Below are 13,204 nucleotides of genomic sequence, written 5' to 3'. Positions count from 1 at the left end.
CAAGCGTACGGACGTAGGTGGGGGGGGTGTTAAAAAAAGTACGCATGTGTACAGGGAGGGAGAGGGGATCAAGCTTTGCCAGATATTTGCGTACGTACTAAATGGATTGCACCTAAGAAATCATTAACAGTTATACTTGGTCTAATATAAATTTATAGTTTCTGCAGAGTACGTTTAGTTGAATTCTGCTTACCTTGAACAAAGATCACTGGTTGATCATGCCCTATATAGTGGACTGTTAAACACAGGGTATGTGTAGTGTGCTGTTTACAGTACTTGTGTTATATACTGTGACTATATACTGTGACATTGTCCATCCATCTTCCTATTTACATTTGGTTTTCTGGCCTTTACTTTGGAGTGGTTGGGGATTTTTTTTAAATGAAACTTTGCCGAAGTATAGTGTAACATTTAGTTGTGCTCACTGCCTCAAAAATGATTAAAAAAAAAAAAAAAAAAAAACAATGCAACGTGAATCTGCACATTTCAGCATTGCCCGGAGTATAACTTTTAAACCACTCGAGTTATTTTAACGAAACTTTACCTGATATCATGATCGCTCCCGTGGCCTAGTGGTTAGAGCGTCCGCCTCGGATGCGGGAGGTCGTGGGTTCGATCCCCGGCCGAGTCATACATACCAAAGACTTTCTAAATTGGTACAAACAGCTGCCTCGCTTGGCGCTTAGCATTAAGAAGTTAGTGTTAGGAATGGTCAGCCTGGTGTGAGGATAATGTGACTTGGTGGGACATCTTGCTACATGTCTGCGGCATAATGCGCCAGTGCTAGACGTCACTATGAAAGGTCACACTGTAAATATGACTGAAAAATTGTTAAAAGATACGTTAAAAATACAAAGCAGACACGCCTATTATCATGGAGCACCGAGTGGTCTAAAGCGCTCTCCGTGACGGATCACTGCAAGGTTCGAGTCTAGGATTCGGCCAATATGGGTATGTGAGAAAGCTTGCCAGTAGCTTCTCGTGGGTCGGTGGTTCTTCCCGGGGTTTTCCCGGTTTCTTACTCCACCATTAATACTGGCCGCCATGCATAGCCTATCGTGTGCTGAAAAATGACGTTAAACCCCACAACAACAACCAACAACCTATTATCATGACTAGACACTATGTTGCCTACGAAATTCACGCCAACTTCCTCAAGGTTTAGGCCATGGTCATAAATCCGAAGAGTTTGTGAAATGGTCTGTTGACCATTGTCCGTCCATCAACTGGCGCGAGTTTATTTCTGCTGCTACTCGTAAACAACAAGATATGCCAATAAACTTCACTTGCGAGTTCACACCTGATCTAGTTGGTCACAAGTGAAAGGTGTTGCTGCTCAAGAAGCCGATCTTGAAAATCGTAAAAACCTACAACCATTTTGGCATGGGTTTTGCAGTGCAAGACTACTTGTGATTGTTTGCTGGACCTAAACGAAAATGGTTTGGGGCCATTCATTTAGTACGTACGCAAAAAATTGACAAAGCTTTCTCCAGAATGTTCTAGGCTTTATACTTGGTCCTAGCCAATCATGGTGCAGATCGGATATGTGTGTGTATGTATGAGAGAGAGAGAGAGATTTACTTACCATAGCCAAGCTCACTGTCTCTACTTGTAGGCCATGAAATGGGGACATTATCATTTATAGCTCTACTGGTAAAAAATCAAAAGAGCTAGGGATATTTTAAAAGCCAAGATATTTTTATGCATATTAAAGAAAATGAACTCGTGATTTCGGTGCTTTTCATTTTGGCTAGTAGAACGTCTACCCTTTTTGGGGACTTGTGTTTGACATGTATTTTTGTTGATTCGGAACAAATTAATCTTTCTTCAAGTATTTATCGTGTATTATGGGGTGTCGTGTAACATCATAAGGCCACCTCCCTCATGATCAAGGTCAAGGTCATGACAAGAAAATTTGTAGTTATGAGAATTGTATCATTGTCCGCATCTTCGCTAGCCAAGGTTCCGATAACCCTATCTACAGGGTTATCGGAAACTTGGCTAGTGAAGATACCTTGTCCGCAGTATAACTTTTGAACCACTGAAGATATTTTAACACATTAACCCCTGGAGGATTTTGCCATTTTTGCCTGAAAATCGAGTAGGAAACACATTTTGAATGCTATTTCTGAATAGACTCGAAAACACCAAATCCCCGGTCATCTTTCAATAACATACTGCTTAGTTGTGTTAGAAACATCGTTTTTCATTGGCTATTTGACTCGCGCATGAGCAGAAGGGTAAAAGTTGGACTTCTTTAATTTTTTTTTTTTATTGCTAAACGGAGCCATTATTTTCGTATGGATACCATTCTTTATTCCAAATGCCGATCTTATCCTACTTTTTGCAAAGGCTCATCTGTCTGCTTGCAGTTCATACCGGTTTGCCTTAGATCGGAGACCAGAAAGTCTAAAATCCGGACACAAAATGGGATTCCGACCACGGGCGAATTTTGCGTTTAAAAAAAGTCGGGTCCAAAAAAATGAGGTTTTTCTATCTGTATTTTGTTGTGCAACTAGATATTCCAGATTATTTGGTACCATTGTAGAGCTACATCTGTTTAACTTTCTATAATACCATCCACATTAGTGTATCATGCATGACCATGACGCTACAGAGCTCGGCAGTAGGCTACTACCTCCTGCCCCCGTAAAGTCGTCGCTAGGGGTTAATGTGTTAATGAAACTGCTAAAGTACTTGTCGTGACAGTATGATGGGATGTGTAACACAGCTACATAGCTATGCTCCCAGCCTCGAGTCCTATGTAGCGGCAAGGGAAAATGTAATTCTTTGACTTGTTAGGAGAATAAAAATGTTACGGATTGAGTTTATTATAAAACTTGGTTCAGTTATATATCATGTATAGATGGTGTGTTGCATATCATAGCCATGCACCCTGCCTCGAGTGTAGTTTAAAGCAAGAATAAATGTAACTCGGAATTGATTCCTTGACCAGAGTATGACTTTTGAACCATTAAAGATACTTTGGGTAAACTTCTAACATGTATATATTGTGACGTAGATTATGTCGTACACTATTCAAAGTCAATGTCATATTAAGAGAAAATACAAATAACACAATAATTTTATTTCACATATCTTTCTCTTCTCTGTTATTTAATCAAAAATAATAATGCCATCACTGCGATAGAAGAAGGAGCCTATTTGTTTGCCGTCTGACCTGTCCGTATGTCGGTCCCATTTTAACGAGAGAGCACAGCAACTTTGAAATGTGTTGCACACTACTATATATAGTGGCAACTAGAAGGGACATACTTCTTTTTTGTCACTACAGTAAATATTTATTTATGTACTTATTTACTTACTTACACATTTAATTTGTAACTGTCGGAAAACCTTTGGAGGACTAAATATGCGACTGTGTTGGCTACGGAACAAAATTCCAATTTAGACAGAATTTCCGACATCTGCGGAATAGTCTGACAACTGTAATGGTGGTGGGAGAAAGTATGGGATCTTTGGCTGATACTTTTCATCAATAGTGATCAATCTGCCCAGAACAGATGACACATGAATTATCGGCAATATTTGTCTATTCAATGTAAACTAAGAAAGCATTGGATTCAATGGTAATGTCAGTGTATTTGTCCAAGAATATGTCTTACTTAATCATTCAAACAGTAAAGTCCGAAAATTAAGTCACTATACTTGAGCCATCTCCACAAATACACTGAATTAAGGAAAGAGGAATCCTTCAATAAGAACATTACATACGCATATTATATGTGGTTAAATATATATATATATATATATATATATATATATATATATATATATATATATATATATATATATATATATATATATATATATATATATATAAACAACCAACAAAAAAACAAAAACATGATCATACACATTAGTTAATGAAGGATAAATAAGTTGTTACTGCAGTCAATTAAGAATACCCGGATTTAACAAACGTCCATTAGTCACTCGAAATGGGTTACACGTTTGGTTTAGTTAAGAGTTCTCTCTAAGACCTGTCGTGATTTCAGAGGAGGGACGGGACAACTTGTGTAATAATTTTAAATATTCTGCCACTCGTCGTTTACTGTAATAAATCTGAGTGAAGTATTTCAGTAGTGATATACAGAAAGATGTGTTTGAATCAAGTTCAGGTGTGTGCGTGCGTGTGTTTGTGATTTGGATTTTTAACGTAGCATTAAAAAATTTGTCAAATCACTACGATGGCAGTTTATAGCGATTTTTAGCACTGGGCAGCTATTAGTATAAAAAAAAGTATGTCTTTGGTATGACTCGGCTGGGGTTCGAAGTTCAAAGTGACGGACTTGCCAACCCTGTGTTCTTGAGCCTGATCCTTTACTTTTCCTGAGGAGGGTGAGGGGCTGTGATATCTTTTATCACAAAATATAAAGCGCCTTAGCGGACAGATCTGGTCCAATCAGAACGTTGCCCGTGAAATTTTAATGTCGTACGTCCAGCCTTCCGATTTCACGTGTTCTTTCAAAAATGATTGTCCTTAAAGTTCCATTTTCTAGGTCGAGACTTTAAATTGTATCTGTTGAATTAAACAGCAGTGGTTGAAAGTTATATTTTCTATGTCGAGGTTTTAGATTGTGTCGTTTGAGTTACACGGCGGTAGTTTAAATTTCAATGTCATACTTCGAGAATTCCTACTTTACGTATTGGTTCAAAGAGTTTATGTTGAAAGTTACATTTCTTATGTTCCGTATTTAGATTTCATCTGTTGAACTACATAGCGCCGGTTGAAAATTCGATGCCCATTGTCGAGTTTTTAGATTGTATCTTTCTGAATTACACGGCGGTGGTTGAAATTTTAATGTCATATGTCGGGAGTTTCAGTTTAACATGTTGAATCACATTGATTGTGCTGAAAGTTCCATTTCGTATGTTGAGTTTTTAGATTGTATCTGTTGAATTATACAGCGGTGATTGGACATTTTATTGTGCTTGTCAGAATTGTTATTTTTATATGGTGAAATGATGTGTTGGTATTAAAAGTAACATTACACAATGTCCACTTTAATAATTTTTAATACTATCGAGTATTAAGATACACCATTCCGATTTCGTGTATTCAATTATGAGGCGCCATTACATTTCATGCATTTATAGTTTGAAAGTTACCATTCACAGGTCGAGAATTACTATGAATTTCTTCGCTAGATGTCGCTCTCGTGAACGGACCGCGATATTTTTAAACAAGGAGGCTGCTTCTCGTTGCTTTGAAATTCAACAGATGAAATCTAAATTCTCGCCATATGAGATGGAACTTTCATCATAAACAGTTGCATACGACATGTAAATTAGGGATTATCGACATATGATATTGAAATTTCAACCATCGCTGTGTAATTCAAAATATACGCTGTAAAACGTCGTCATAGGAAATAGAACTTTAAGCAACCACCGTATAATTCAACATATCAAATCTAAAATATCGATCTAGATAATGGAATTTGATGGACATGCAATTTGATCCAACACGTGATTTTGTGTTTCTCGACATACGACATCCAAATTTCAACTGCAACTTTCTCATTTGAACAGCTTTTGTTCGCTGCGGCGCCTCATATAAAAATTTTTTGTCGACTAAGGCCAAAACGATATAACACAAATAAAACAAGAAAAGACAACCTGCTTCCAACCTAATAATAATTTTAAAACCAGTGCAGTATGAAATATTTTTTGGCCTAAGATGATTGATAGAACATGATTTTTTTCTTGTACAAATCGGAGCAAGAAATATTTTTCAAGCTTAAGGGGACTGGAGATCTTTTCAAAGACCCCCACTTTCCCATCCTCCTTATCCCCACCCCACCCCATCCCCCACTGAAAATCAGATGTATGTACATATACTAACGTTTGAAGCAATGATAGAGCACCCACCCGATCCCTACATTGTTAAAGCCTTCAAGGCTAAATTTGTTAGCACTGTTAAGGCTCCCAGGCATTAACAACGTATACTTTTATACTGTACAGTAAGACGGTATTGTTCACTCTCTTATGTACTGCGAATGATGTACGTAGGGAGATATGGAAAAGCACATAGGAAGCAATTGGCAACCAAGGCAGCTCGTAGAAAGAAAAGGGTATATTAGTGTTACTTATTTTTTCTTCATTTCACATTTGCTTTTTTTTTCAATTTTGTTGTTGGATCACATTTTGTGATCTTTCATGCAAACGTTTTTTTTCTTTCTCTTTCATTTATTACATTCATTATTTACATTTATTTCTAAATGTTTTTTGCTTAACAATTTAAATTTCGTTTGTAGCAATCTGTATTTTTGACACAGAGTGCTTTTTTGAGTACATGACACATAGTTCTACGCAACAGCGTGAGACCATATGAGCGAAATTCATATCGCTCTTAGGATTAGCTGATAAATAATTTGGACCGCAGCCGTGATCCATTATACCAATTAATCCTTTTTTATTACTTAATTTTGTAATTGTGTAGTATAGAGAATTGTGCCTTTTCTACTACAGTGTGTTAGATTTGGAAACATTTTGGGAATTTTTTCTCCATATAGTATTATGGCCCAGGGACATAAAACTATGTATAAAGGGGCACGACTGGATCAGTACTTTGCAGTTAAAATAGAGAAAGGGGATGGGAGAGATATTTTAATAGTCTCTCACCCCAAAGGATGCCAACTGCTAGATTTTGGGGACGTTGCAGATTGCCCTCGATAATCAGACATAATCACCGCTTTCAAAGCGAAAGGATTACCCATAGATGAGCTTGAGGGAATACAAAATGGAGGGAGAAATATATTTATTATCTACCCCAAAGACTACGACACCCCCTATTATACATGGGGCAAATATACATTAAGGGAATGACAGCAAAGGTGTCAGAAGCCCCCCAAATCACCAGAGGGTTAGAGCCCAGAACAAGAGACGTAATGGTCTCGGGGCTCCCCTTGGAAGTTGATAACGAAGCTCTGATAGACAAAATAAAACAGAAATTCCAGATCAACATTAAAAATAAAAAAAAAATGGTAACTGTGTGGGGGCACCAGAAAATAAAAACCGGGGTAAGAATCATTACAGTTGCCAAAGAGGACTCAGCCAAGCTCCCAACATTCTTCTATGTTTTGGGTTTCCTGCTAAAAACGTGGTACAAGGGATGCGAGTACGAGCGTCCCTGTACACGATGCAGGACAATTGGGCATGCGCCCAGAGACTGTACAAATCCGTTAGCTCCAAGCACATGTGCAGGTGCCGCGGCTACAAATGCAACATAAACTGCTGATGAGGAAATAAATGGCGAAAATTTGATTGATTTCGCAAATACGGACATAATTGATCAGACAACCTCACAACTAAATGACACAACAACCACACCTTATGGAAACACTCAAACACCCACAATAAATACGACCGGCAAAGAGTGGGAAGACTTTGTCAACCCAAAAAAGACATGCCGTCCAGGAACCCCCAAATACGAGGATGAAATATTGGGGGAAAACCCGTATTTTCTAATACAACTTGAGGATGAAATTATCCAAGAGAGTGAGTGGAAACAAGAAGAGCTATCTGTTGACATATTGGGAACCAAACCCATGACATCAACGTCAACACCGGCGCAGAAGCGCAAACACGCCACGTCGTCGCATGGCTTCTCCCCTGAAGGGGAGTTGAGCTGTGTGTACCAAATACTAAACAAAACCCAAGAAACAGTAATCCCGCCCGTAAGGGCTAAAATCATGAAGAAAAAAAGGAAAGACAAAGACAAAGACAAGGAATTTGAAACAGCGACAGAACAAACAAAAAAAACGACAATGGAACTGACACGGAAAACGAAAGCGAATAAGAATCAGACATGGAAACCATAAACGACTCACAGCTTACAGAAAACAGCAACCAATCAAACATGGAGTAAGCTGGGAAAGGTTTGAAGAGGGGGAATTTTTTAAAGGACGGTTGCTACATGTTAAAATGTTAAATTGGCATATAATAAATGTGTACATGCCTGATAATAGAAATAAGAAACTAAATTTTATAGAAAACTTATCTACCTACAACAATATTCGATGGAAAATCTAATCATGGGGGAGATTTCAATTGGGATGGGGACGAAATTGACAGAACGACTGACCAAACAACGAGTGACAAAATATACCGAACTGAAATGATAAATTTATTAAATAAACACAATTTACATGACATTTATAGAAAACTAAACATATTAAGAAGAGAATTTACCTTTAACGATAAACAAACCCAGTCTAGCAGGATTGATAAATTTTACGGGAATTTTTATGATCCATTAATATATATTAATACTAAAATAACCAACCAAAAACTATCAGACCATTTCAAGGTCACTATGGACCTAAAAATGAGAAAAAGAGAAAAATGGGGGCCAGGACTATGGAAACTAAATAATAAGATTTTAAATGACAAAGAATATGTAGAAATAATAAAAAAAATAAAAAAATTGAAGCTTTCAAAAATGAAGAAAATATTAATATAATAAATGATTGGGATGTTTTAAAAAAACATAATAAAAAGAATATCTATTCAGTATTCAAATAGAAGGGCGGGAAAACAGACAAAAGACAAACACGAACTCAAATTAGAACTAAGCAAAACAACAAACGACGATGGAAAAAAAAACGACTGACAGACAAAATTAAAATCATTGAAGAAGACGAAAATCAGGGGAGAAAAATAAGGGCGGGAAAATTTACAGAGATCTAAACAAGGCAAGAATCTTATATAAATGAGAAGAATTTAGAAAAGGGTGTGATAAAATTTTAAACAAAATCAAAATAAACAATGTAACTCATACTGTAAAAGAAGATATCCTAAATAGTATTTCCCAATATTATAAAGAACTATACACCACACAGAACATAGACTTCAGCACAATCGAGAGCTTCTTAAAAAATGTCGACTGTGAGATGACATCAACAGTACATAGAGACCAATGTGATGATGTCATCTCAGATGAAGAAATCACAAACAGTATAGCTACACTCACTAAAAAGAAATCGCCAGGGAAAGATGGACTCACCGTGGAATTCTACCAAAAGTTCCACGGTGAACTAACGCCGATCTTAAACGCTTTGTATAATAACATATTTTTAAGCAAAAATAAAATGACTAAATCTATGAGGGAAGGGGTTATCACAATTATATGCAAAGGGAAAGGGGATAGAGACGAGATTAAAAACTGGAGGCCCATATCACTTTTAAACACGGACGATAAGATTTTAAGTAGGATTTTAACAAACAGAGTAAAGGGTGGGATAAACAAAATAATTAATGTAATCAAACTTGTGGGGGAAAAGGGAGGTATATACAAAAAAATATTTTAAACATTAAAACTATATTTGACTACATAAATGAAACTGGTACGATGGCTGCTATGGTACTCTTCGACCAGGAGAAAGCTTTCGACCGATTAGAACAAAACTATATACAGAATGTTTTAAAAAAAATTGGTTTCGGACCCAACTTCCGGAAATGGACCGAAATCCTATACACTGGGATAACTTCATGTGTACAGGTAAACGGGAAATGCACGAATGAATTTGAAATACAACGATCAGTGAGACAAGGATGTCCACTATCAATGCTATTATACGTAATGGCAATATAAATCCCAAGTCACAAGATAAGAAACAACACAGAAATACAAGGCATACACATACCAAAACTAAAAAAAAGAATTAAAAATGCTCCAACATGCAGATGATTGTACCAACTTTATAAGATAGGGGAAATGCTATAAGCATCTAGTAGAAGAATTTGAAAAATTTGGCAAAGCGTCGGGTTCCAAAATAAACCACGACAAGACCGAAATCTTAAAAATAGGTAACTGGAGGGGCAACCACCGTGGATTACCCCCCACACACCTACTGAGAGACACAGTAAAGGCTCTAGGGGTTTACTTTGGTAAAAAAAGAAGCTGTAGAAAACTATAAACATATTATCAACAAAGTAAGAGAAAATTTGAAAATCTGGGCCATGGCGCCATTATGTATCATGGAGCGGGCCCAAGTGGCCAAGACTTATTTATACTCAAATATTAACTATATAATTAAATCCATAGATATGGATAATACAATTTTAAACAAAATAGACAATGAAATAATAGATTATATATGGAATCATAAAATGCATTATGTAAAAAAAAGAGACATTATATAGGGCCAAAAGTAGAGGGGGCTTGGGGTTGCCGAGCCCCCTACTACTAAAATTAACTAACATGATCAATAGATCAAAAAAAATTACAATCAGACCCGGCTACAGCGTGGGAATCACTGTACATCTACTGGTTCGGCTTCACCTTGAGAAACCGACCAGAGATATACAAAAATAACAAATTAACAAAACAATTTGAAGTACCACGCAAATTTAAACATATAAGAGAACTAATTTTAATATATAGGGACGAAACAGATTTATGGAAAATATAAATAAGTAAAAGTCACGCTTGGATTAGGGAGGAGGTAACCAAAAATAAAAAATGTAGAGTAGAGCAGGACAAACGGGGGGTAAATTGGACAAAAACTTGGAAAAATTGGGAAAAAATAAGATCTGTCAAAACACAAAGTATAATTTTTAAATACCTGCACAACGCCTGGCTAACAGGCGAAGAAGCAATCAAACGTCGTATGATCAGGATAATGCCGAAATTTCTTTTATGTAAAACAGCGAACTTCACCAAACTACATACGGTTGCCTAGTGTGATAAAACTAAACATAATAGGATAATGGCAATAATGGAAATTTGCCAAAAAATATAAGTATAACAAAATAACATTTTATTCATAGATGTAGACTATGAAAACAAAATCGTTCTAAAAATTATAAACTACGATGATATCCTGTGGACAGGTGATAAAGATTTTTAAATAAAATACGTGGTACAAATAAGAATAGTAAACACAATACGAACTCAATACGTCTTACGACGAACAGATACTTGCCGTCAGGCTGATCTAACGCGATTTATGTTGGAATTGGGGGAGAGAGGGGGAGGGAGGAATCGGTGTTACAGACCGAAGGGTCGAGTAGCGCAATTGCGAGCCGATGCCATACCCATACCCCCATCTCTAACCCAACAACAGCCACATTTCAAAGAAAATTTAAGTTATATTTCAAATATTTAAAAAAAAACATATAACCTTTTTTTAAAAAGAAAAAAAGAAGAAGAAAGAAGAAAAATTTATAATTTTTTTTGTCTTTTTCTGAAAGAAAATTCTAAAGACATATAGTAAAGGATACAGGGAAACTATATGGGGGAAGTAAAAGGCAATGACATCATGGGGCTAAGTCACATGGCGCTCGCGAAGTGGACAGGCCCATGAAAGAGTCCTTGAAAACACCCTATGTAGAACATAAACAGACAAAACAGAGACACAAATACATATTGGATAACACTTAGTTTTAAAACCCTACTAACTTCTTCTATATCTTAAAAACCATACAGCTTCCGCACTGTATGGTTGACCACTACACAATAATGTGGTCTCATAAACAATTTTGGATCTTTCAATACAGAATAATCAGATAAATTAAATAAAGGAGGCCTAACTCGACCCAGAAGAAACACATAGAGAATAAAGAAGTATGGACCTTGGATCGAGCGTAACCTAGCTATCAACATCTTTAAAAACTATTACGAGGAACGACACATATTATCACTCGAATAATACAATATGAAATTTTTTTAAACAAAATCTGAATAGTACACCGTTCCATCGTCAAAATTCGAAAACCATAAAACAAATTAAAAGATAAAATATAACATACCATAACGGATCTTAAATCCAAATTAGGAAGAAATACAACTGGGAAAGATATTTGATCTATACTTGCTGTCTCAAATATACAGAAATTATAGCATACACACAATATAGCACCACTACATATAGCAAACACTGAGACCTAGGCGACCTCTAGCAAAGGTCACAAAAATGTAAAGGGAAGGAACTTAGAGCAAGGTGAGGGAAACCAGGCTCGGACGAGCAACCCTTTGGATAACACTAAGGAAACATAAATACCCCATAAAAAATTCTAAAAACTAAATTTTTTTATATAAAATTTTGTTTTTAATAAAACATACAACACATCTGAGTGGGAAACACACAAACATAAAATGCTTTTTTGGAAAGGGGGATCTGTCTGGTGCCTCCCTCCCCCCACAAAAAAAGAAGTAGGGAGATATTGACGATTTTGGAGTAGATATAAGGAAATATTTCACGAGTCAAGTAGAAGACAACACAAAACGTTTCCATTTCATGAGTGAAATATTTGGTACATCTCCAGAAAAATACGTAGATTTGTTTGTCGTATATTTTTAAAAGAGTAAAACTATGAATTTTCATTTTTTTCTTTCTCCATCCTGTACAAAGGCGAAGTACGGCTGCATTACTGACTCGATAAAAAGACATTCTGAAATATTGCAATATTGTTACGACATCGACCTTTTACAAATGTAGCTCATACAGAGAGATATCCTAGGTGCAAAGAAAGAAGTTCAAAACGAGATGTCACCTCTGTGGCGATAAAAATGGTGTCGCGAATATGGACATAGCAATGTTCTCCCATTTATACGTTTCAATATATCTTTATGAAATATATACTAAATTCGAACGTATCTTTTGCAATAACTTGCATTTAAATCAATTCGTACGCATAAAGGATTTTTTAAAAACAGGGTTTATATATTTGTTACGCTTTGAGTCTGAAAAGAATATATAGCACAGCTTTCCTAATAAAATATGACTTTTAAACTAAACCATCCACCCTCAAATGATACCACAGTTTGGGCGATGCTTGTATTTGTTTCTGGCTTTACATTACAGTGAATGAACGAAATCATTGGTAATTACCTTTTTTGAATCGACAATAACTGAATGAAGAAGAAAGAAGAAAAAAGTATTTATGAAACAACTCCGAATTACTGCAACGTGATTGGTGTGTCTGCTTTATTTCCTTAGAGAAACATCTATTTTGAAAGGTTATTGATTGCAGTGTCTTCATAAAGAATTCTAAAAAAATACATACAATGTCTGGCTTGCTTCCACGTATGAATTTAAATCACATTATCAGAAATAGGTTTTCCTCTGTAGCATCTTGTTTTAAAATAGAGCATAGTTCAGAGAGTCATTATTAGCGCATATCTATTATACTACCCTGAATGTCGGCGTCCGCAAGCAAGTATCCGAACCCATTG

This window comes from Sinohyriopsis cumingii, chromosome 3 (assembly GCF_028554795.1).
Source record: "Sinohyriopsis cumingii isolate HCF-2022 chromosome 3, ASM2855479v2, whole genome shotgun sequence".
Lineage (NCBI taxonomy): Eukaryota > Metazoa > Mollusca > Bivalvia > Unionida > Unionidae > Sinohyriopsis > Sinohyriopsis cumingii.
Note: the sequence above shows the minus strand (reverse complement) of the source record.